The sequence below is a fragment of the Pristiophorus japonicus genome, chromosome 3, assembly GCF_044704955.1.
Source record: "Pristiophorus japonicus isolate sPriJap1 chromosome 3, sPriJap1.hap1, whole genome shotgun sequence".
NCBI lineage: Eukaryota > Metazoa > Chordata > Chondrichthyes > Pristiophoridae > Pristiophorus > Pristiophorus japonicus.
This window is the reverse complement of record NC_091979.1, coordinates 135,842,979-135,867,922: the sequence shown is the minus strand read 5'-3', so window position 1 is coordinate 135,867,922 and position 24,944 is coordinate 135,842,979. Positions and strand designations below refer to the sequence as shown.

Here is a 24,944-nt window from a genome sequence, read left to right as displayed (position 1 = left end):
TAGTGCAGTGCAAACTACAAACTAGCATTACATTAGAGTTTAATGAAACACAGCAATGCTTAGTGGAGCTCTGGGAAAACACAATGGGGCCGATTTTCATCCCCATTTTTTTGATGAGAATTAACACAAGCAAATTGGAGTACAGAACTTACTGCGTTGTTCCCGCCAACGTTTGGGCTGATGCCATCTTGGTGCGAGTCCTTGAAATGATCAGCCCAGGTGCCTGCTGAAAACAGGTCTCATTATCGTATCACATCAATGGGACCCCAATGAAATTTTCAGGTATCAATGGGTGGACCTTGCGGCAGCTTTGTGCTGAGCAGCCTAACCAGCAGTACTTAAAAGGATCACTGCAGGCCACTCAAGAACAGGTAGGTTAAGCGTTTAAATTGATTTTTGTGGGGATGGAAGAAGAATATAAATAAAGCAAAAGTAGAATTAATAACTATGCCATCTCATTTGATAAATCCTATAAAATGTCCTAATTACCCTGTCGGATCCTGTTTATTTTCATTATTGAATTAGAAGTTCTTTATATTTCCAATATGCCTAATGCAATCAGTTACACGTGCAGGTAAACAAATAAATAACGATAGTAATAAGGTTCAAAAGATCCTGAAATACCCGAGAATTCCAGGATATCAAATTATTTATATTTAACATGATTTCTCCTCCATCTACTTTGCAAATAATAATCACATAACAATTTAAAAATTAATAGATTGCTGTCTGTTTCAATCAATTCAACACAAATTCAAATAATTAACCACTTTTCCCCCATTATTTCATTACAGCATTGGACAGACAGAACTACACTTGAGCTTATGCCTGTATCTTCTGGTGAAGCACAGTGGGCAGGATTTTCCACTGCTGGCTGCCTCTGTTTTCACCCTGGAGGTGCGGCAATGGCAGCAGTGAGATCTTCTGAGTGGGCAGCCAGCTTACAGCACCCCACCGGGGTTTGGGGGCCGGTTTCGGCGGGCGCGGAGCATTAACGCCGGAAGAGGCAAGCCGTGTTCAACGCCCCTGGTTGCGACACTGCATCGATATTTGCCTCCCACCTGACCCGTAGCGTTGCATAGAGCGCCGTGCTGGGACTGCCTGTGAAAATGGGTGGTCCAAGCTGTAGCGGCTGCAGAGAGATAGGTAATGTCGACCTCAGGTTAGTGTGATTGTTTTTTTATTTTAGTTTACTGGCGATTTATGTAGTGGTGGTACTTTTTGGGAATGTTTTTGGTGTGTTTTTTTTCTCCCCAGGCCGGCTTGTTAGCTCGGGATTTTTGCATGCGAAGCCGGCCGAGCGTTCTCAGAAAGGTGTGCAACACCTCCTTTAGCGCTTCGCCCCACATTCAGGGCTGACTGAGGCACAAACTTTTTCCAGGCGCTATCAAGACTGCCCTACTGCCATTAACGCCCCGAAATCTTAAAAGCCGAAAATCCAGCCAAATTTTAAAAGGATTCACATGTAAATGATAAAATCAATTGTTACACGCACAGATGATCCAATGTAGCCAAAGCAATCATTTTGTTAATTGTGTGAAATGGGAATGGCTAAATGAACTTCCTGTTTAACATTTCACTTCCCACAAAGTTATTGAATCAGAAGAAAAAAATAGCACAGTGCTGCAGGATTTTTTTTTAAGATTTTATTCTCTGGAGCAAAATTTAAAAGAAAAGAAAATAATATGATGCAGTGGCTAAAGCTAACTCCTTGTAATACAACATTATTATATTGGTGATATATTTTTGTTCTTATAGCTCTAATATGTTTAGCCATTTGTCTCAAGAATTTGGAAAAGAACAACTGTATTATTTTTTTAATTTATTTTATTTGTTGCTGAATGTTTCTATTCAGAAAGGTGCAAATTGAAGTACTTTGCTGTTGGACAAGGGGACATTTCTAGTTCCCAGTGACAATACTAGCCCATACATGGACTTGAACAGGGAAAACATGCTCCAAATTAAGGCTGAGGCTCCATCTACTTACCTACAGCAATAGGCCTCATCTCCGACCTCAGAAAACCCCACTTCACCAGTGTGAATGTCTCCATTTTACTCTCTGAGTGAGCTTGCCAATTTGTGCTATAAGTTTATGTAGTTTTGTGCCACAGGCTGCATCCAGTTGGAACTGGGTTGAAGTTCAAATTAACAGTGGAAGTAGGACCTCTGCAGCTGATAGAGAGAACTGCTCCCATGCCATCTAGTCCTTGGAAACAATGTGAGCGGCGGCCATGAGCAGCGTGGAGACCCCAACCTGTGAGAAACTATCAGCGGCAGGTCGGAGCCATAAAAGGAGCGGCATGCGGCCCAAGAGCAGCGTGTAGGCATGCTACTACAAGGTACAACGCGAGCTGGTGCAGAAGGGCAACGGCAGCAAAGAGTTACGTCAGCAAGGTCCAGGTTGGTGATTGGAGCATGGGCAGATGCAGCAGGAGCGGTGAGAGACTGTGGAGGAATGTGATCGGGGCCCAGGAGAGGCGTGAGTTCGGGGCCAGGGACCCAGGGGCAGCACGGGCCAGCCCACACTGCGATATGTGTGCGCACTAGGTCTGTGCAGCAGAGCAAGTCTCCAGTTGTCTTGGGTAATCCTTGCCACTGACCAAGACCTAGCTCTGTCAAGCCCATGTGGTGACTGATGTGCAACGGCCACCACACATTAAAAAAATTCACGCACAGGCATCTTCCACCCTTGAGGATCTAGTTCGGGTTCTTCATTTGAAACACCTGTGAACTCATCCTTTTTTTTGGTGTGGAAACAAGCCATCCTAGTTTCGAGGGACCGCCTATGATGATGATGCCCCATTCCCACCAGTGTTCGGAATACAAACCTGCAGCAGTTGCCCTGTGCTTTCTGACCTACATTGGCTCCCAGATAAACAACACCTTGATTTCAAAATTCTCATCCTTGTTTACAAATCACTCCATGGCCTTGCCCCGCCCTATCTCTGTAATCTTTTTCAGCTTCACAATTCCACAAGATGACTGCGCTCCTCAAATTCTGGCCTCTTGAACATCCCTGATTATAACTGCTCAACCGTCGATGGGCGTGCCTTCAGCTGCCTGGGCCCTAAGCTCTGGAACTCCCTCTCTAAACCTCTCCACCTCTCTCTCTCTTTCCTCCTTTAAGATGCTCCTTAAAACCTACCTCTTTGACCAAGCTTTTGATCATCTGCCTTAATTTTTTCTGTGGCTCGGTGTCAAATTTATTAGTTTGTCTGTAACACTGTTGTGAGGCGCCTTGGGACGATTTGCTGCCTTGAAGGCGCTATATAAATGAAAGTTATTATTACTATTTATTTAAGGGGCATTATCTTAATTTAAAAAGCCTGTGGCAAAGCTTTCTTAATATTTGGGAAGGTAAAAAGCCACAAAAGCCATTTGGCATTTGTTTTATGATGACACTGTGCTGTGCAAGTGATATATACAAAATCAAAATACTGCAAATGCTGGAAATCTGAAATGAAAACAGAAAATTTTGGAAATACTCAGCAAGTCAGACAGCATCCGTGGAGAGAGAAGCAGAGTTAACATTTCAGGTTCATGACCTTTCATCAAGTGATATATTTTCATTCAGTTTAAAATATTCAGTTATTCATCTGTAACCCAAAAAATAAAATTGTCGAGCAATTTGATTTATGAAGACAATGGGCCAAAAATTGCGGTCGGAAGCTTTTACCAGGCAAAGGAGTTTGAAGGACATTCACTGGGCAAGAGTTGGGCAAATGGCCCAAATCTCCGCCCGCGAAGGCCCTTCTCCCGAGGTGGTGTCCAATCTTTCAAAAGAAATTTTGACAGATCGCAAGTGCCGGATTCAGGCGTATGCGCTTCATGCACCTTAACCCAGAACTTGCGGGGCCTCTTCGGGCACGTGCACACATCTTACGCAACCAGAGAGGCTGCAATTTACGGCCCAATACCACTTTAGGTTTTGCATCAAGGGCTTGTTTTATATCAACCAGCAAACAATGGTGTCAAAGGTGATGAACAATGGTATTTAGTTAGTATCTGTGGAATGTAACACACAACCTATGTGCATGTGAGCAGACTGCACTTTGCTCTAAGCAAGAACCACAGAAATTATCCCCACCCACAACTGAAATGACCGTTGAATGATAGTGGGCCATATTTGTGGTCTTCGGCGATACTTCTGGATTACCCACACTGAGAACCAGATAACAGCATGCGTGCGTCAACTGCTTGTAAATTCACAAACAGAGAAAGTATTTCTCTCATTGTGTGAGTTAAATCAGGCAGTCTTAATAGGGAAATCCCAGTGACACTGTACCACTGCACAGAGACCAGCAACTTATATTCAACAGTTGAAGTGGGGTATACAATTTTTAAAAAAGGATTTAATTGTTAATACTAATAGAGATAATTTAACTATCGCATCACAAATGCAACATCACATGTTAAAGGAGTACAACGCGACAAAAAAAGCTATGTTGGAGCAAAAACATCTTAGGTGACCGCAAAATACTGCGGATGCTGGAAACGTGAAATAAAAGCAGAAAAAGCTGGGAACACTCGGTGGGTCTGGCAGCGTCTCTGAAGCGGGGCGTAGGGTTGACATTTCGGGTCGATGACCTTTCATCAGAACTGGAAAAAGTTAGAGATTTAACAGTTTATAAGCAAGTACAGACTCAGGGGAAAAATGAGGGGTGAGCTAAGAACAAAGGGGAAGATCTGTGGTGGGGTGGAGGGCAGGAGTGATTGAGAGACAAAAGGGATGATTGGAACGTTCCCTACAAGGTGCACGGCCTTAAAGGGGCCGTGCACCCAAAATAAAAATAAGAGGGAATACTGGATGATGGTTCAAGGCAAAAGAACAAGAAAGAAACAGAAGATGGGTCCAGAGAAGATGTAAATGGTTACAGCAGAGGTAATAATTCCGCCATTCACACCCTATCTAGCCTAATCTTTTTCTAATTTCTGCCATTACCATTTCAAGTCAGCCAAGCATCCCATTTGTCTCTCTGGTCTCTCCTGTCTTCCACCCTATCGCAAACCTTCCCTTTTGCTCCTTCCTCCCCTCTCCCTTTCAGTGGTCCTTAGAAATCTGTTCATTTCAGATATTCGCCAGTTCTGATCGGGGATCATCGACCTGAGGCATTGGCTCTGCTTCTCTCTCCGCGGATGCTGCCTGACCCTCTGAGATTCGCAGCATTTTCTGTTTCTTTACCAGCACCTGCTGTCTGAGAAATTGGGAGCAGTGGATATGATCGAAGTTGTTGAACTCAGTGTTGAGTCTCGAAGTTTGTAAAGTGCTGAATCGAAAGATGAGGTGCTGTTCCTCGAGCTTGAACTTTAAACATGCGTTCATTCTAAACCCCTGATAGAGCACAGTACAAACTCAGGGATATTCCATTGCCCTGATGATGTCAATAAACTCCTTGAGCTTCCCTTTTGCAGTTTATGACCTATCTGCACCTTTCCCAGATATGTTACACATAGTCCGCATGCCAGACACGAGATTCCCAAAGTAAGTGCTCTACTCGGAGCTCCTTCACAGCAATGAGCCAATGGTGGGCAGCGGAAACATTACAAGGACACCCTCAAAGCCTCCCTGATAAAGTGCAACATCCCCACTGACACCTGGGAGTCCCTGGCCCAAGACATAGAAACATAGAAAATAGGTGCAGGAGTAGGCCATTTAGCCCTTCAAGCCTGCACCACCATTCAATATGATCATGGCTGATCATGCAACCCCAGTTCTGTTTTCTCTCCCTACCCCTTGATCCATTTAACCGTAAGAGCCACATCTAACTCCTTTTTGAATATATCTAATGAACTGGCCTCAACAACTTTCTGTGGTAGAGAATTCCACAGGTTCACAATTCGCTGAGTGAAGAAGTTTCTCCTCATTTCAGTCCTAAATGGCTTACCCCTTAGGCTAAGACTGTGACCCCTGGTCCTGGAGTTCCCCAACATCGGGAACATTCTTCCTACATCTGACCTGTCCAATCCCGTCAGAATTTTATGTTTCTATGAGGTCCCCTCTCATTCTTCTAAATTCCAGTGAATATAAGTCTAGTTGATCCAGTCTTTCTTCATATGTCAGTCTTGCCATCCCGGGAATCAGTCTGGTGAAGCTTCGCTGCATTCCCTCAATAGCAAGAATGTACTTCCTCAGATTAGGAGACCAAAACTGAACACAATATTCCAGGTGTGGCCTCACCAAGGCTCTGTACAACTGCAGTAAGACCTCCCTGCTCCTGTACTCAAATCCTCTCGCTATGAAGGCCAACATGCCATTTACCTTCTTCACCGCCTGCTGTACCTGTTGTGTATCTTCAAAGCATGCACTCCCATGTTCCGCCACCAGGGAGTGCATTCCTGAAGTTCCAAGGGATCCCAGTATCCCTGGGAGCACTGTTTTTAAGCTGGCCCCTAAGGCCTGTTCCTCACTCTGGAGTGTCTTGATAAAGATGGAGGTCACTGTTACTTTAACCTCCCTGTGTGCAGTCTCATCTGTGTTAGGAACATAATAACTGGCGACGAGTATACGAATCCAACGCAAAGATGCAGCAAACTATGGGCATCTTGGAGAAGATCTCGGAGGGTGAGGACTGGAAAGCCTACGTCAAATGGCTAGACCAGTACTTTGTAGCCAACGAGCTGGACGGAGAAGGAAGTGCTGCAAAAAGGAGAGTGGTCCTCTTCACGGTCTGTGGGGCACCGACCTACAGCCTGATGAAGAATTTTCTGGCTCCGGTGAAACCCACAGATAAGTCATATGAGGAGCTGTGTACATTGGTTTGGGAGCATCTTAACCCAAGGGAGAGCGTGCTGATGGCGAGGTATCGGTTCTACACGTGCCAGCGATCTGAAGGTCAGGAAGTGGCGAGCTATGTCGCCGAGCTAAGGTGACTTGCAGGACAATGTGAGTTTGATGGCTACTTGCAGCAGATGCTCAGAGACTTTTTTGTACTGGGCATTAGCCACGAGATCATCCTACGAAAACTTTTGACTGTAGAGACACTGACCCTCAGTAAGGCCATTGCGATAGCACAGGCATTTATGTCTACCAGTGATAACACCAAACAAATCTCTCAGCACACAAGTGCATAATTAACTGGAACTGTGTTTGCGAGCAGAAATGTACAGGGCAGAAACCACGAGTCTGCCAGCAGGCCTCAGATGACTCAGAGGACCCAGCGTCCGCAACAAAGGATGAATGCAAGGCAATTCACACCTTGTTTGCATTGTGGAGGCTTCCATTCAGTCTATTCATGCCGCTTCAAAGGGTATGTTTGCAAGAGCTGTGGAACAATGGGGTACCTCCAGCTGCAAGCTCTGCAAAACCTGCTAACCACCACGTGGCAGAGGAAGATCGATCCATGTTGGATCAAAGCAATTTCGAGCCTCAGAGAGAGGACGCAGATGCTGACGTACACGGGGTGTACACATTTTCGACAAAATGTCCACCTATAATGCTAAATGAAAAATTGAATGGCTTACCCGTAGCCATGGAACTGGACACTGGTGCTAGCCAATACATCATGAGTAAAAAAATGTTTGCGAGACTGTGGTGCAACAAGGCATTCAGACCAGCCCTGAGCCCCATCCACACGAAACTGAGAACACACACCAAAGAGCTCATCACTGTCCTGGGCAGCGCCATGGTCAAGGTCACGTACGAGGGCACGGTGCACTAACTGCCACTCTGGATTGTCCCGGGCGATGGCCCCATACTGCTTCGAAGGAGCTGGCTGGGCAAAATCCGCTGGAAATGGGATGACATCCGAGCGCTATCACATGTCGATGAGGCCTCATGTCCCCAGGTTCTGAACAAATTTCCTTCCCTTTTTGAGCCAGGCATTGGAAACTTTTCCGGGGTGAAGGTGTGGATCCACTTGGTCCCAGAGGCACGACCCATTCGCCACAAGGCGCGAGCGGTACCTCACATGATGAGGGAGAGAGTTGAATCGAGCTGGACAGGCTGCAACACGAGGGCATCATCTCCCCAGTGGAATTCAGCGAGCGGGCCAGCCCGATTGTTCCAGTACTCAAAAGTGATGGCACGGTCAGGATTTGCGGCAATTATAAAGTAACTATTAATCATTTCTCGCTATAGGACCAATACCCGCTACCTAAGGCAGACGACCTATTTGTGAAACTGGCAGGAGGCAAGACGTTCACCAAGCTCGACCTGACTTCGGCCTACATGACGCAGGAGCTGGAGGAGTCTTCGAAGGGCCTCACCTGCATCAACATGCACAAGGAACTGTTCATCAACAACAGATGCCCGTTTGGAATTCGGTCGGTTGCAGCGATCTTCCAGAGAAACATGGAGAGCTTACTCAAGTCGGTACCACGCATGGCGGTTTTTCAGGACGACATATTGGTCACAGGTTGGGACACCATCGAGCACCTACAAAACCTGGAGGAGGTCCTCCACCGACTGGATCTCGTAGGGCTGCGGCTGAAGAGGTCGAAATGCGTCTTCATGGCGACAGAAGTGGAGCTTTTGGGAAGAAAGATCGCGGCGGACGGCATTCGGCCCACAGACGCCAAGACAGAGGCTATCAGGAACGCGCCCAGGCCACAGAATGTCACAGAGCTGCGGTCGTTCCTGGGACTCCGCAACTATTTTGGTAACTTCCTACCGGGGTTAAACACATTCTTAGAGCTCCTACATGTGTAAGTGCGGAAAGGTGAGAACTGGATATGGGAAAAAAAACAAGCAATTGATTTTGAGAAAGCCAGCAACATTTTATGCTCCAACAAGCTGCTTGTATTGTATAACCCGTATAAAAGACTTGTGCTAGCATGTGATGCGTCGTCGTACTAAGTCGGGTGTGTATTACAACAAGCTTGCGTTGCGGGGAAGTTGCAACCTGTTGCCTATGCCTCCAAGAGCTTGTCTAAGGCCGAGAGGACCTACAGCATAATTGAGAAAGAGACATTAGCATGTGTGTTCGGGGTAAAGAAAATGCATCAGTACCTGGTTGGCCTCAAATTTGAGCTGGAAACCGATCACAAGCCCCTCATATCCCTGTTCGCTGAAAACAAGGCTAAATACTAATACCTCAGCCCGCATACAAAGGTGTGCATTCGCGCTATCAGCGTATAACTATACCGTCCACCACAGGCCAGGCACCGAGAACTGTGCGGATGCTCTCAGTCGGCTACCATTGCCCACCACGGGGGTGGAAATGGCGCAGCCTGCAAACTTGTTGATGGTGGCGCAGCCCGCAGACTTGTTGATGGTCATGGAAGCGTTTGAAAATGATAAATTACCTGTCACAGCCCACCAGATTAGGACTTGGACCAGCCAAGATCCTCTGCTGTTCTTAGTAAAAAACTGTGTAGTGCATGGGATCTGGGCCAGCATCCCTGTTGAAATGCAAGAGACAATCAAGCCGTTCCAGCGGCGAAAGGACGAGCTGCCCATTCAGGCAGACTGCCTGTTGTGGGGTAACCGCGTAGTGCTACCCAAAAAGGGCAGGGAGATGTTCATCTCGGATCTCCACAGCACACACCCGGGTATAGTAATGATGAAAGCGATAGCCAGATCCCACATGTGGTGGCCCGGTATCGACTCTGACTTACAGTTCTGTGTACGGCAATGCAGCGTGTGTGCTCAGTTGAGCAACACGCCCAGAGAGGCACCACTAAGTTTGTGGTCCTGGCCCTCCCGACAATGGTCGAGGATCCATGTCGACCATGCAGGCCCGTTTCTCGGTAAAATGTTCTTGGTGGTAGTGGATGCTTTTTCAAAATGGATTGAATGTGAAATAATGTCGGGAAGCACCGCCACTGCCACCATTTGAAAGCCTGAGGGCCATGTTTGCCACCCACGGCCTGCCTGACATACTGATCAGTGACAACGGGCCATGTTTTGTCAGTGCCAAATTTAAAGAATTCATGACCCGCAATGGGATCAAACATATCACCTCGGCCCCGTTTAAACCAGCCCCCAGTGGGCAGGCAGAGCGGGCAGTACAAACCATCAAACAGAGCCATAAACGAGTCACAGAAGGCTCACTCCAAACCCGCCTGTCCCGAGTACTACTCAGCTACCGCACGAGACCCCACTCGCTCACAAGGGTTCCCCCAGCTAAGCTACTCATGAAACCGACATTTAAAGCCAGACTCAAGGTGGTTCACTCCAACCTGCATGATCAGGTAGAGAGCAGGCGGCAGCAACAAAATGTAAACGATGGTCATGGCACTGTGTCACGGGAAATGGATCAGAATGACCCTGTGTATGTGCTAAACTATGGACATGGTCCCAAGTGGATCGCGGGCACGGTGATAGCTAAAGAAGGGAGTAGGGTGTTTGTAGTCAAACTAGACAATGGACAAATTTGCAGAAAGCATCTGGACCAAACGAGGCTGCGGTTCACAGACTACTCTGAATAACCCGCAGCAGACACCATCTTTTTTGAGCCCACAACACACACCCAAAGGATCAACGACACCACCCCGGACCAGGAAATTGAACCCATCACGCCCGACAACCCAGCAAGGCCAGGCTCACCCAGCAGCCCTGCAGAGCCAACAACATGCCAGCCCAGCGAGGGCATAGCCAACACACCAGAACAGACATTTGTGCCGAGGCAGTCCACCAGGGAAAGAAAGGCTCCCGACAGCCTCACCTTGTATATAGTTTTCACTTTGACTTTGGCGGGGGAGTGATGTGTGTATCTTCAAAGCATGCACTCCCATGTTCCGCCACCAGGGGGCGCATCCCCTGAAGTCCCAAGTGATCCCAGCATCCCTTGGGAGCACTGTATATAAACCGGCCCCGAAGGCCTGTTCCTCACTCTGGAGTGTCTTAATAAAGACTGAGGTCACTGTTACTTTAACCTCCCTGTGTGCAGTCTTATCTGTGTTCGGAACATAATAGTGCCTCCATGCCAACTTTCAATGACTGATGTACCATGTGTAAGGGATGGTTTTCAGGGGGTCAGCTTTCCCTTCTGACCTTATATGAGCGGTTCCGAATCGCTCCCACACCCTTGGTTCTAGACACTGGAATTATGAAGGGACTGTGACAGACTTGGACAGACAATCGGTTTCAAAATAGGAAGCAGGTATGGCTTTGTTGTGTTTAAAAAAAAAAAGTAAAAAGGCACACCTTTAATAACACACACAGAGTAGTAACACCAATTCACCTTGAGGGGTACAACACATTGAATGAAATGTCAAATTACAGCCTGTGGGGAAAAGAATACAGCTTAAACTCTAAATGGGGTAAAGAGGAGAATGCAGATACTTTTACACAAGTTATCCCAGCCTCCCCACTCCCAATTCCCCTAACTAACCAGAGTTATAGCTCTGGGGGGTTCAGGGGCTATGTTCACCAATCCCTTTTTGACAGTTGCCGGTGAATCGCGGTTTCGGGGTTCGCTGCACTTGGCCTTCTCGGCGAGCCGTACCCCGGACGGAGGGGAAGACTTCGGACTGCGTAGTCTTCAGTTAGGGTGCATCCGCTGATGCGGTAAGTTGCGTTTTGGCTGTATGGGGTAAGTATTCACTTTCTTTGGTTAGGAATAGTTTTAGTTAGCCCTTTTTGGTAATTTCTCACCCGTTGGGTCGTTCAGAAGTAGATTGTAGAGTGATTGTCAATTTGGTTGCTGACAACCGTCCATTTCGTGGGCCTCGTGCTCGGTCAGTCCTTGATGAGTTCTAGTAGTTTCCTTCACTATTTCATTTCTTCACTCCCCAGCGCCGGCTGCTTGTGTCGGTGTCTGTGTTCGAGTCTGTGTTCTGTCAGTTTCTCCTTGTAAAACTGGGAATAGATATACCCCAAAAAAGCTTCCTTATCTTCTGCCAAATCTGGCCCAGCTCTTTGTTTAGATTCTGCAGCCCAGCAAACTGAAACTTGATTAAGTGGTTTCAATCTGGCATTAATAGGCTTTTCGAAATTGATGAGCTCTCCATTGTGCTAGTCTGGCCTGAAACTCTTTTTGGAGTTCACCTGCAAAACATAAAACATTAAACGGTGCCACCCGACCTGGGTGACACTCCAGACATTTACAAGGCCCTTTTTTTTTTTCCCCCCCTTTTTTTTTTTTTTCTTTTTCTTTTTTTTTTTTTGGGGCACTAAAATCACAATTTTCCCCAGTGCCCCCTATAAAAGGGAAGGGGGACACTAAAAGCACCGGCAATTAAAACAAATTAAACTTAAAAACGTAAAATCAAATTAAAATTTGGTTGCCGGGCGTGATGATGCACTCCAGTCCCTCCGGTGCCCACCTCTCGCGGAAGGCCGCGAGCGTACCGGTGGACACCGCGTGCTCCATCTCCAAGGACACCCTGGACCGGATGTAAGAGCGAAAGAGAGGCAGGCAGTCAGGTTGAACGACCCCCTCGACCGCCCGCTGCCTGGACCGGCTGATGGCACCCTTGGCCGTGCCCAGGAGCAGTCCTACGAGGAGGCCTTCGGACCTACCCGCTCCCCTCCGCACAGGGTGCCCAAAGATCAGGAGAGTGGGACTGAAGCAGTCTGGCCTGAACCAGCTATTTCTATGCCTGTTGAAAAAGTGTTGGAATATGTATGTGACATTTGGGTCCTCTGGGTGGGGTGATACTGTTTCTTCCATGGTCGATTGTTTAAATGCTAATGTTTTCTAGGAGCAAGTTTCGAGGGTGAACAGTTCCCAGACAATTTGATTAGCTCCAATGTCCAAACTGGCCCTTTAGAGATTGACCCCACCCCTTTTCTTGCAGACCCAACATTCATCTTTTAAAAATCACAATTCGATTAAAGTTCTTGGTTTCTTCCATGTGCACTTTAGGATTTCAAACTTTCTGTTAGATGGTTCCAAATTAAATTCCCTTTCTTATGAGTCCAAACACTGGGGGGCGTCTCCATGAATGCATCCCCTTTTACCCCCTGCAGGTGTCATCTGCCCCTTTAAGCTCATTTGTGTCCCAAAGTTTTTTTCTTCCTTTTGAAAAGTCCAGAAAGGGATTCTTCTCCTCTGCAGGGGAAATATTGGTAAATTCTGCACTCCCCCCTGTGATACCATACCACTTATGGTATCATCTACCAGGTGAGCAAAGTTCATGACTCCCAAGAGATAACCTTCCCTGTAAATTAACTAAACTAATACCCAAAATATGCATTACACTTGTGTAACATCACTACAGATACACACTTTTCCCTTTACAGGTACAAACTTTTTACATTTACATCCTCGCAGCGTGGAGGGGGTTCCATCACTACAATTGCATTTCAACACAGTTACATTTCATTTCATTTCAATTACATTATATTCACCTGCATGTAGGCAACATACAGCTACATTACAGAAGGAAAACATAGATTAAAATTAAACAACATCAATTGGTCTCCTGAGGTTTGTCCATCACCCAGTAATGTCTGGATCCTGCCCTTGAGAACTGCTCTCAGGCTGGCTGACACACAAGACAAACTCAAAACAATCACCTAAACATTACTGCAACATTAACCTTAATTCTAAACTAAACTTAAAATGTAAAACGGTGCAGTCAGCTGCCTTAAACTAAAAATTAGAGCTATGTACAACCGCCACCCGTCTCCGGGTGGCCAGGTTAATCCCTGTCAGGCCCATGCCTTGTGCAGCCTGATAGCCGCCTGGATGCTAGGGTTTCCCTGCAGCCAGTGAGCTGGAGACCCTTGTCTCTGGGACAGCTCGTTCCTACTGCTCCTGTGAGACCCACACCGCTGGAGGCGGCTGGCTGAGGGTCCCTACTCTGAGCGGCCTCTGTACTTCTGACCTTTGGCCTTCCCTGTCGGGCTGCCCTTCTCCGAGGGTAGAATCGCTGAGGCTCAGATGCCGGTGACCATTGTATCTTTGGCCGTGGTGTACGGGGGGTCCTTCTCAGGACTTGAGTTACTGGGGGTGCATCTGAATCCCAAACGATGGGTAGGATAGCCCCTCCAGTAGTACAATTCACCGCCCCTATAGACACGGTTTCTGAGCCTGCCACATTCCCTGTGGACCCTCCACCGTCAGGGGTGGCCAATGGAGGGTCCCCGTCCTGAGGACGGTTCACCCCTCCCGGCTGCCCTCTGTGCTTGGCTGACCCTAGGTTGTACAGCTTGCACTGGTTGATGTGGAATCACTTAGTACGGCGGGGCAGTTTTATGGCATAGACCATCGGGCTTGCCTTGTCGACAATGCTGTATGGCCCCATATATAATGCTTCAAAAACCCCTACCCGAGCATAGTTCCTCACCATGACCTGGCCCCCTATCTCCCATTTGTGGTGTTTGCTGGGTTCTAGCAGCAATCGGTTACTCTGATGCTGTCTGCCCATGTTTCTTGGGGCTTGCCAGTGAATCTGTTTGAGGTGTTCAATCAGGTTCCTGACAAACCTGTCCTGGTTCACCTCTCTGAGCTGACCTTCTGTGAGCACTGGGGCTAGGACATGGTTGGGGGTCCGCATGATCCGGCCAGTCATGAGCTCGTATGGGGAATACTCCGTGCTCTTTGACTGGCTGGCTCGGATCCCCATTAGGACCAACGGTAAGACCTCCACCCACTTTTGGGGGAGTCTCCTGTCTCCTTCCGCAGCCTTTCTTTAATGGTGTGGTTTAAACGCTCCACAATGCCCGATGACTATGGGTTGTGGGCAACGTGCCATTTCCCCTCAATGCCGAGCACCTTAAGGGTTGCCTGCATTACCTGCCCAGTGAAATGGCTCCCCTGGTCCGACTCCACATACTGTGGGAGTCCCCACTGGGAGAACACTTCCCTCACTAGAATCTTAGCTGTCCCTAGTGCGGTGGCTGTTCGGCAGGGGAAGGCTTCAACTCATTTTGAGAACACGTCCACCAGGACTAGGCAGTATTTGTAGCCTCCCTGGGCAGTGGGTAGGGGTCCGATGTAGTCAATTTGGATTGACTGCCATGGTCCCTCTACCCTCCTGACGTGTCCTAGGGACACCTTCCTTTTCTGGGGGTCAGGGTTGTTTACAGCACACGCCAGGCAGTTCGCACAGAACTCGCGGACGTACTCCCTGAGTCCGGCCACCATCCTGCCTGTTCCACCCGTTGCCAGGTGGTCTCAGGCCCGGGGTGTCCCGCTCCTGGACCCTCATGGGCCAGTTTTAGGAATTCCCTCTGGTGCTGCTGTGGCACAACCCATTGTCCCTCTTTAAACAGCATGCCTTCCTTAACGGTAATGGCTGCTGTGCCGTACGGACCTTCTACTCTCTCTCCTCTAGCTAGTGCGTTCAGGACAGCTTTCAGGACCGGGTCCTGTGCCTGAACTGTATTTAAGTCCGGGGCCAAAGCTGTCCCTGTACTTTCTGCTGCCCTGTTTTTATTCTTGACCGCTGCTATGCTGCCGGTGTCATAGGGGTCCCAGAACTTTCCCGTGCGGGCACCTTCTTTGGCCAGTTCGTCAGCCTGTTGGTTTCCCTCTGCACGGGGTTCGGTTTTTGAATGTGCCTTCACCTTATGTATGTAGACCTTTACCTCTTCCCCCACCGCTGTCATGATTTTCTCCAGCAGGGGCTTGATTGCCAGGGGTCTCCCGTCAGCGGACGTGTATCCACGACGGGACCAGAGAGCCAGGTACTCCGTACACGAATTGCAGGTGAACATACTGTCCGAGCAAATCGTGTACGGGGTAGGGAATTCCTCGGGGTGGGCCACCACGTACATTACGGCGGACAGTTCAGCATGCTGGGCACTCATGGTACTGGGGAGCTTGATTGCCAGGGCAATACCTGCCCTTGAGTCATAGACTCCGCACCCAGTAAGTCGCTCGCCAGCAGATACTGTGCTGGACCCATCCATGTAGATGTCCCGGCCTGTAGGGTGTCACCCCGCCCGAAGGCCAATGTTCACCTCCCATACCCCTTCTATGGAGCACCTGTGGGCTTTCCCTGGGTAGATTAGGTTGGCTGCGTGCCTTGGCTCGCGGGGGCCTTCTAATCTGAGGTCCATCTGGGAGAGGAGCGTGGTCCAGCGAGCAATGCGGGCACTGCTCACCGTCCCATCCTTAATCCTCCCATCTAGGAGCATCTGAGTAGGTGTGTGGTGGGTTAGGAGTGTTAGAAGAGACCCTCCCGTGAAGATCAAGTATCTTTTCACTGCCCAATGTGTGGCTAGGAGGTGTCTCTCACAGTTGGAGTACCCCTTCTCCACATCTGTGAGGATCCTGGAGGAGTAAACCACCGGTCTCAGCTAGCCGTGCCACTCTTGAAGCAGCACTGAGCTCAAACTGTCCCCACTGGCTGCCACCTCCAGGAAAAGCTCCTTTCCTACATCTATCGCTCCTAAGGCTGGCGCGGTCTGCAAGTTCTTCTTGAGCTGCTTAAATGCTGCCTCGCAACCCTCATCCCAGTCCCACTCTGCACTCTGTGTCGGAACCTGAGCAGAGGGGCTGCGGTGACTGCATAATCCTCAATAAAATCTCTGCAGTACCCAGTGAGTCCTAGAAAGGATCTTACCCCATCACTGTGTTGGGGGCTGGTAACTCCTGTACTGCCTCCCTTCTAGTCTTGTCTATGGCCCTTTCCCCAGCGCGCACAGTCAGCCCCAGGAATTTGACTTCCTTCTGGCCAATCTGTGCCTTCTTGGGGTTTACTTTAGACCCTTCTTCTTTTAGCAGCTCCAGCAGCTCAGCCAGCAGTGAGCCATGCTCCTCTCCCTGATCGGTGAACAGGAGCAGGTCATCCACATACCAATTGCTGGGGTCTGCTAAAGCCCTTCAAACAGTTCGCCATGCATTGTTGAAAAATGCTGGGGCTGTTGTGGAAGCCCTGCGGAAGACGGTTCCACGTGTATTATTGGCCCTTAAAGGTAAAGGTGAACTTGTACTGGTCCTCCCGTTTTAAAGGAATGGACCAGAACCCATTTGAAATGTCCAGCACCGTGAAAGTGGTCGCGGATGCTGGAATATTCCCTATGAGGTCCGCTACAGCTGCTACAGTGGATGCACAGGCAGGGATATTCTTATTTAGTACTCAATAGTCCACGGTGGCCCTCCATGAGTTGTCCGGTTTCTTAACAGTGGAAAGTTCACATGGGTAGCTATCGGTCTTAACACCCCTTGCTCTACCAGTGATCCCAGCGCCGTTGTCAGGTCTGCCTCTGCCTCCCTGGGGAAGTTATATTGCTTCTGTGGTTGGGTCATGGGGTCCCCTTTTATACTAACTTCTACCTCCATTACCCTGTCACAGTCATGTTTGTGGGTGGCGAATGCTGCAAGGTGTGCCCGTACATATGCCTGGTACTCCACTGGGGTGTTAATGACCAGTAATTCCAAGTCATAACCCTCCTTTGGCTTCACAGTACACAACGTTCCCTTGGCTCCTTTTTTTGGGATCACCACCACCTCACGTTCCCTGTCTGTCCCTATGGCTCCCCATAGACAGCGGTTCCTGAGATCCACTAGGATCTGGTGGCTAATGATAAAATCGGCTCCCAGGATCCCTTTTCCCTTCTGCTCCCATTTCATCAGGACACACTTTCATTTGGTTTTGAGTGTCCCTAACTGAATGGTGAGCGGGATGGAAAACGAACCAGTTTGCTCATTGCCTGTGAACCCCACGAGACTGTACGGGACCCCGTTCAATAGAGGTGAGGTAGCTGGGTTATCTGCATATACAAGGGTGTTGGAAGCACCGGTATCTAGCAGGTAGGTCTCTTTCACTTTCTCCACCTCCATTGTAATGCATGGTCTCTTCCAGGCATCCTACTCTAGGGAACACAGGTACACAGGCTTTAGTCATGCATCTGGGTGGGTTGGAGCAGAGGGTTTTACCGTACCAGCTGCTGCACCGGTTGCGATAGCTACTGCTCCCTGTCCCCTTATGAGTGTCTGTAGGGCGGCTACGAGTGTTTCATATGAGACGGGTGTTCCTGCCCCGGCCTTACGGGCTGGGGCTGGAGTGGCCTTTCCCTTAGTCTCTTTCCAGGGGCTCCTACAGTCCTTCCTCCAGTGCCCACTTTTCCCACACCCAAAACACTCGCCCCCTTTGTGGGGAGGGTTCCCACCTTCCTGATGCCACTCTCTCTTGCCTTGGCTGGGTTTAATCACATGGACCCTTCCTTTAGAGGAGGGCTCCTCTGTCCCTCTACCGTTGCAGTAAGCCAAGGTCAACTGTCTGATCATTGTCTGCTCGGTGGTCCTGGGATCTCTTGGATCGAACCAGACCTCGGCTTTTGCCTTTACTCCAGGTAAGCTGTTTGCCACCAGGCTGCGGAGCCAGTGAGCCTGCTCGTTAGGGTTCAGATGGGCCCGGTCAAGAACCCCACTACAGGCCCTTTCGTAGACCAGCCACAACCTGTTGGCGAAAGCCTGTGGAGTCTCCCCATGGAGCTGCACTGTTTGCTCCACTCGGGAGAAAGGACTCCCGTCGTTCATACCCATGGCCTCTAGAACCTCCTCCTTAACCATAGTGTACGTGATTCGCCCCTTTCTGCTGTCTGCAGAGAGGGAATGGCACAGCTTGGTGTCTAGTGAGAAGAGCAACAGCTTAGTCTGTTCCGAATCATCGCACCTGTTAATATCCCCTGTGTGTTCCACTTCCAGGAAGTGCACCGAGGAATCCCCCTGTTGGGTGAGCTTAGTTAGGTGGTCTATCATAGCCCTCAGTTTTTGGGTGTCGTGGGGAGCTACGAAGTTGCTTTTTAGGGGTCCTGCTGCCCCATTGGCGTCAGGCGGGCCAAACTTCTGCTGCCGGACCGGGTGCATTGGCTCTGGTTCCGGCCCTCCTTGTATTGGCTCGCCAGCTTCCCCCTGCTGCCAAGCCGAGTTAAAACTCGGGGCCGCCGGTGTTGGTAGTTCACAATCCTTGCCTGCCCCGCACTCTGGCTGACACCCCTGCTGCTCCAGGCCGTTCCTGAGGGGTTTCTCCTTGCTCTACCAGGTGTTCCTGGGCTAAACCCGGGTTTATCAGGCACACCATGCCTTTTGCTCGGGATAGAGCAAGGTTCAAGCTTTGGATCTACTGCTGGCAGGGGCTGTGGTCTCCTGCCTCAAATTCCCTGGTACTGGCTACTTTATAAGCTACCTGAATGTCTCTCACCCTCTCCCCGTACTCTTTAACTTGCTTGGCGAGGAAGGAATTCTCTTCCCGCAACGCCAGTTCGCTATTCTTGGCTTCAATAATCTGACACTGTAAAAGGTCCAATTGGGTTTTGTGCCTTTCTTTAGTGAGCTCTCTACTTTCCTTTAACTGCCCCACCTCTGTCCACAGCCTTTCCCTGAATGTGTCCCATGCGGTGGACCTCTCTTCTGCCTGCCTCAATACTCCCTTTAATATCTCATTCTCCTCATCTAGAAGCCGGATCTGTTGCTGAAGGCAAATTAGCCAAATGGCCTTCTCTATCGACTTTTTATGGTCCTTGCTCTCGGTCCATTGAGCTGCAGCATCTTCTGGACGCTCAGCATACAATAGATCGAGTGCCCACTCCTTAGCCACATTTACCCTCTTAAACACATACGAGAAAATCCCCTCTTCCATTTTGCTTCTTTTCCTGAAACCAGTCTCTCTCTTATCACGTCCCTTGTACCAGTGTCCCATCTGGGTCGCCATGTGTAAGGGGTGGTTTTCAGGGGGTCAGCTTTCCAATCTGACCTTATATGAGCGGTTCCGAATCGCTCCCACATCCTTGGTTTTAGACACTGAAATTATGAAGGGACTGTGACAGACTTGGACAGATAATCGGTTTCAAGGTAGGAAGCAGGTATGGCTTTATTGTGTTTAAAAAAAAAAGTAAAAAGGCACACCTTTAATAATACACACAGAATAGTAATACCAATACACCCTGAGGGGTACAACACATTGAATAAAATGTCACATTACAGCCTGTGGGGAAAAGAATACAGCTTAAACTCTAAATGGGGTAAAGAGGAGAATGCAGATACTTTTACACAAGTTATCCCAGCCTCCCCCCTCCCAATTCCCCTAACTAACTAAGTTATAGCTCTGGGGGGGTTCAGGGGCTATGCTCACCAATTCCTTTGATACAGTTGCCGGTGAATTGCGATTTCGGGGTTCGCTGCACTTGGCCTTCTCGGCGAGCCGTACCCTGGACGGAGGAGAAGACTTCGGACTGTGTAGTCTTCAGTTGGGGTGCGTCCGATGATGTGGTAAGTTGCGTTTTGGATGTATGAGGTAAGTACCCACTTTCTTTGGTTAGGAATAGTTTTAGTTAGTCCTTTTTGGTAATTTCTCACCCGAAGTAAATTGTGGTTGCTGACAACCTTCCGTTTCGTGGGCCTCGTGCTCGGTCAGTCCTTGATGAGTTCTTATAGTTTCCTTCACTATTCCATTTCTTCACTCCCCAGCGCCGGCTGCTTGTGTCGGTGTCTGTGTTCGAGACTGTGTTCTGTAAGTTTCTCCTTGTAAAACTGGGAATAGATATACCCAAAAAGGCTTCCTTATCTTCCGCCAAATCTGGCCCAGCTCTTTGTTTAGATTCTGCAGCCCAGCAAACTGAAACTTGATTCAATGGTTTCAATCTGGCGTTAATAGGCTTTTCGAAGTTGATGAGCTCTCGTCCATTGTGCTAGTCTGGTCTGAGCCAGATATTTCTATGCCTGTCGAAAAGGTGTTGGAATATGTATGTGACATTTGGGTCCTCTGGGTGGGGTGATACTGTTTCTTCCATGGTCGATTGTTTAAATGCTAATGTTTTCCAGGGGCAAGTTTCAAGGGTGAACAGTTCCCAGATAATTTGATTAGCTCCAATGTCCAAACTGGCCCTTTAGCGATTGACCCCACCCCTTTTCTTGCAGACCCAACATTCATCTTTTAAAAATCCCAATTCGATTAAAGTTCTTGGTTTCTTCCATGTGCACTTTAGGATTTCAAACTTTCTGGTAGATGGTTCCAAATTAAAGTCCCTTTCTTATGAGTCCAAACACTGGGGGGGGGTCTCCATGAATGTATCCCCTTTTACCCCCTGCAGGCGTCATCTGCCCCTTTAAGCTCATTTGTGTCCCGAAGTTTGTTTTCTTCCATTTTAAAAGTCCAGAAAGGGATTCTTCTCCTCTGCAGGGGAAAGGGGGAAAGGTACCAGGAATCTTTGCAAAATATTGGTAAATTCTACACATGACACCCAGGTCACGTTGCACCTCCCCTTTTCCTAATCTGTCACCATTCAGATAATATTCTGCCTTCCTGTTTTTACCACCAAAGTGGATAATCTCACATTTATCCACATTATACTGCAGACCGCCCTAAGTGGAGGAAGTGCATCCAGAAGGGCGCTGAGCAACCTCGAGTCTCAACGCCGAGAGCATGCAGAAATCAAGCGCAGGCAGCGGAAAGAGCATGCGGCAAACCAGTCCCACCCACCCCTTCCCTCAATTACTTTCTGTCCCACCTGTGACAGAGTCTGTGGCTCTCATATTGGACTGTTCAGCCACCAAAGAACTCACTTCAGGAGTGGAAGCAAGTCTTCCTCGATTCCGAGGGATTGCCTATGATGATAACTTTCTTCGGTTAAGCTCTAGCCTATGTGTTATCCTATCTGTCAGACTTTAAAAGGTGACTGAAACTGACAGCATGTTTCTGTGCAAAATATTAGCACTCGCAAGAATTGGGGTTGACATTTTGCTGGTATGTTAACTGAAAGCAGATAACCAGGATCATGTAGAAGTTAAATCTTTGTTAAAAAAAGGAACAGAGGAGTCATGTTAAATATAAGTTCTGAATTCAGAATTTGTCCCAGAGCTTTGGTTTTTAGGTTATTTTCACATCTTGTCTTCATCGATGTCCATGTAGTAGATGTTTCCATGGCAGCGATCCAATAAATATCACAGCTAGATTTCCAGTATCAACACTTTCTTATTCTATTATATTGTCAAGCAGGTGCTTTGTTTGTGTCTGACCTTTTACAAGGTGCTGTTCTTTGGCAGCACCTCCAAAACCAGCGACCTCTGTTACCTAGAAGGGCAGCAGGTACATGGTAGCACCATCACCTCCAAGTTCCTCTCCAAGTCATGCACCATCCTGACTTGGACATATATCACCGTTCCTTTATTGTCACTGGGTCAAAATGCTGGAACTGCCTACCTAACAGTATTGTGGGAGAATCTTTACTACACGGACTGCAGCAGTTCAAGAAGAAGGTCCACCAACACTTCTCAAGGGATACTAGGGATGGGCAATACATTCTGGCCATTTTAGAGATGCCCATAATCCCAAGAATTAATTGAACATTTTATTAAATGCTTTTTAGAAGTCCATATCAATTGCCTTTTCTACATCTCTCATGTATACTTTTGGTTTTTCTTTCAAAATCTTCTATCAGATTAATCAAACATTTTCTACCCTCACAAATCTGTCTCTGGTCAGTCCACGTCTTTTTTATGTATTTGTTTATTTTATCTCTAATCATGATCTCTATTAATTGTCCTACTACTATTGCAAGGCTAGCACACACAATGAACATGGCTCCATCAGATCATGGGTTGACTAGATGGTTAGCATCATATTTTCAGTACAATCAGATTCTCTTGAAGTGCTTGAAGTATTGACACTGATTACTGTAACTTACACTGTTTCTCTGAAGATGCTTAAATGATTGCATAATGAAACCAGCCCTTCCCTGTGTGCGTGGTTGAAGTTCGGTGGTATGTGGTCAGGCCATGGTTTGAACTTGACTGCGGTGTAGTTGAAGGTGCAGGGGGTGTTTGGCTGGACATGGCTAAGGGGCAGATAAAAATCCATACGTCCAAAAAACAATCAACTGCACCGAAAAACTCCAAACTTCATCATCCAAATCTGATAATCTCAGTAAAGTACCAAATCCCCAGCAAAATTTAGAATCAGTCATTATGATTTTTTCTTGAGCTCTAGTTAACACAGTAACATTTATCAACGTCTAAACCACATGCCGTCCAGGTTTGTAAGCTTTAAGTGCAAAAGTGCCATTCAAAACTGTTTTGCTAGTGATATATATGTATGGTGATATTGGAAACGCATTCAATATTTTTGGTTTTGTTATACGTAGCGACCAGAACTATTCTCGCCCCAATGTTACTAAAGTTGTGCAACTAGAACATTGAAATAAGAAGGCCTATTTTCGTCTGCTGCTGCAAATCATTTAAAATTGAAAAGAACTGGTGTCACCGGAATGGTATTCCATGATTCCACTTTCTCGGGTAAGCTCATTTCACAGGTCCAAGTGTAGATTTGGACGGGTGCAGGAAGCTGACTCGTGTTTGGATTGGAAATTTGCATTGATGCGAAAATTGAAAAGAATGCAGACGATTAAAGGGAACTGTCAAAAATATGGAGCTAAATGTCTTTGCAACCTTGGGAAAAGCTCAAAAGACATTTCAAGACTGAAGGGGGAGAGGGCAAAGAGAGGCCAAAGTGAAGAGTAAGGAAACCCTTGAGTACAGGCATGAATTGGGCGTAGATGAGGCAGGGCTTGCAGATATGGATGATGGCAGTGTGGCGGGTGTGGCAGATCACCCTACCATGCAGTTCTACTGACAGCATGACACACTGTGATTGAGGAGCTTCCAAGGAAGTTACCAACATTGTGACTGGTCCACCGTCTAAGGTTGATTAATGCTGCTAGTGGGTCTGCTGTCCCAGGTTCCTTTGGGAATAGAAGCTTCTCCATATACTACTTGTCTGCCAAATGTTCAGCTCAGTCTGCAGTTACAGGTGGGCACACAGGATCCCTCATTCAGCCTAACATCCTCTCTTGGTCTTTCTCCAGCTCTTCTTCTAAATACCTCAGATGGGGGATTCCCAGTGGAAAACCCATTGGCGCCAATCATTTTTTTTTAACAAAAATTAACATAAAGCTTTCTGAGAACTTAAATGCAGGCTGGAAAAAAAAAAAACCAAATAAATTAAAAAAGCTAAAAAATGTTGAAGAAAACTTAGGGGGGAAAAAATAGATCCTTTTTATAGCCCCATTATGCCTCCAGGAGGCGCAAATGGGGCGAAAGACACACCTCGCCCGGGGGATGGGGCGCTACCACCTCCTGGGAAATTGTCCGGGAGTTTGCGGAGGTGCTGCCATGGCCGCTGCGATCACGTCATCGCCATTCGCGGCGACCGCTCACTGCTCTGTGCCGACCCTTTAACACCCCACGGGGGAAATTGCCCCGCGAGCCACGGACATCCACTCTCGGAGAGCTCCTTAAAGGGAATGTCGCCAGTGGCCCGGGCTGCCATTTTTGTTTGCCTGCCAATTCTCGGGTCGGCTCAATGACGGCAGCCCTAGCGTGCCATCGTGCAGACCGGCACTCCGTTTTGGGTGGCGGGCTGCGGGCCCGGTTGCCCTGGTGGCACAGTGAAGGCCATCAGAGGCCGTGCAGAGTGCGCAGAGACATTCCCTTTTAATCGAAGGGAAGGGGCATTGAAGCATGTCAGTACTATGCAGGGCATCTGCATAGTGCTTCCCTCAGCGCCCCTGTAGTGCCCCGGTTACTGCCCCCAAAGGAAGTGGAGCATGCGAGATTGAACTCTGCTTCTTTTCGGAGTAGTATGAGCAATTCTGTGGTGGGGCGGGACTTCTGCACTGGGCGCAGAAAATCCTGGCCCCAGAAGGTTACCGCCCCCAATCGGGATGCAAGGCAATTTTGCCCTCTTAGAATATACTGTTTCTTTTCCATGGTGTTCCATTATCTAGCAACCCTAGACACCCATTTCATATGTGCATGTGTATGAATCAGTGCCCTGCACATCGAATACCACGTAATGGCTTGTAGGACTTTCAAGGATCTATCAATGGTTGTGAAAATTGTGGCAACACTGAATGTTTTACAGCAGGTAGCAGCAGGAAAGAAGCCTCCACTTCCACCATGTGACACATTTACCCAGAATGTTTGATTGTACTCTAAGAACATGTCTCTCAAGACACTACATAGAATATTACTCCAGTGAACTGTATAACTTGGTTTTGAAAAATGCTTATGCGGGGATGTGGGGGGCTATTGTACATTGGAAATAATAGTTTAATTTTATTTTTTTAAATCTGCGCAGACACAATGAGCTGAATGGCCTCCTCCTGTGCC

At 48.0% G+C, this 24,944-nt stretch overlaps 1 long non-coding RNA gene across 1 annotated transcript in view; it reads left to right on the top strand.

The window, feature by feature from the left end:
• The first annotated feature begins 1,079 nt into the window (after nt 1–1,079).
• LOC139258738 (uncharacterized) overlaps nt 1,080–24,944 on the top strand; it is a 45,246-nt gene continuing 21,381 nt past the window's right edge. The window contains exon 1 of the long non-coding RNA XR_011592381.1: nt 1,080–1,162. This is a non-coding gene — a long non-coding RNA (uncharacterized lncRNA). The remainder of the gene's footprint in view (nt 1,163–24,944) is intronic.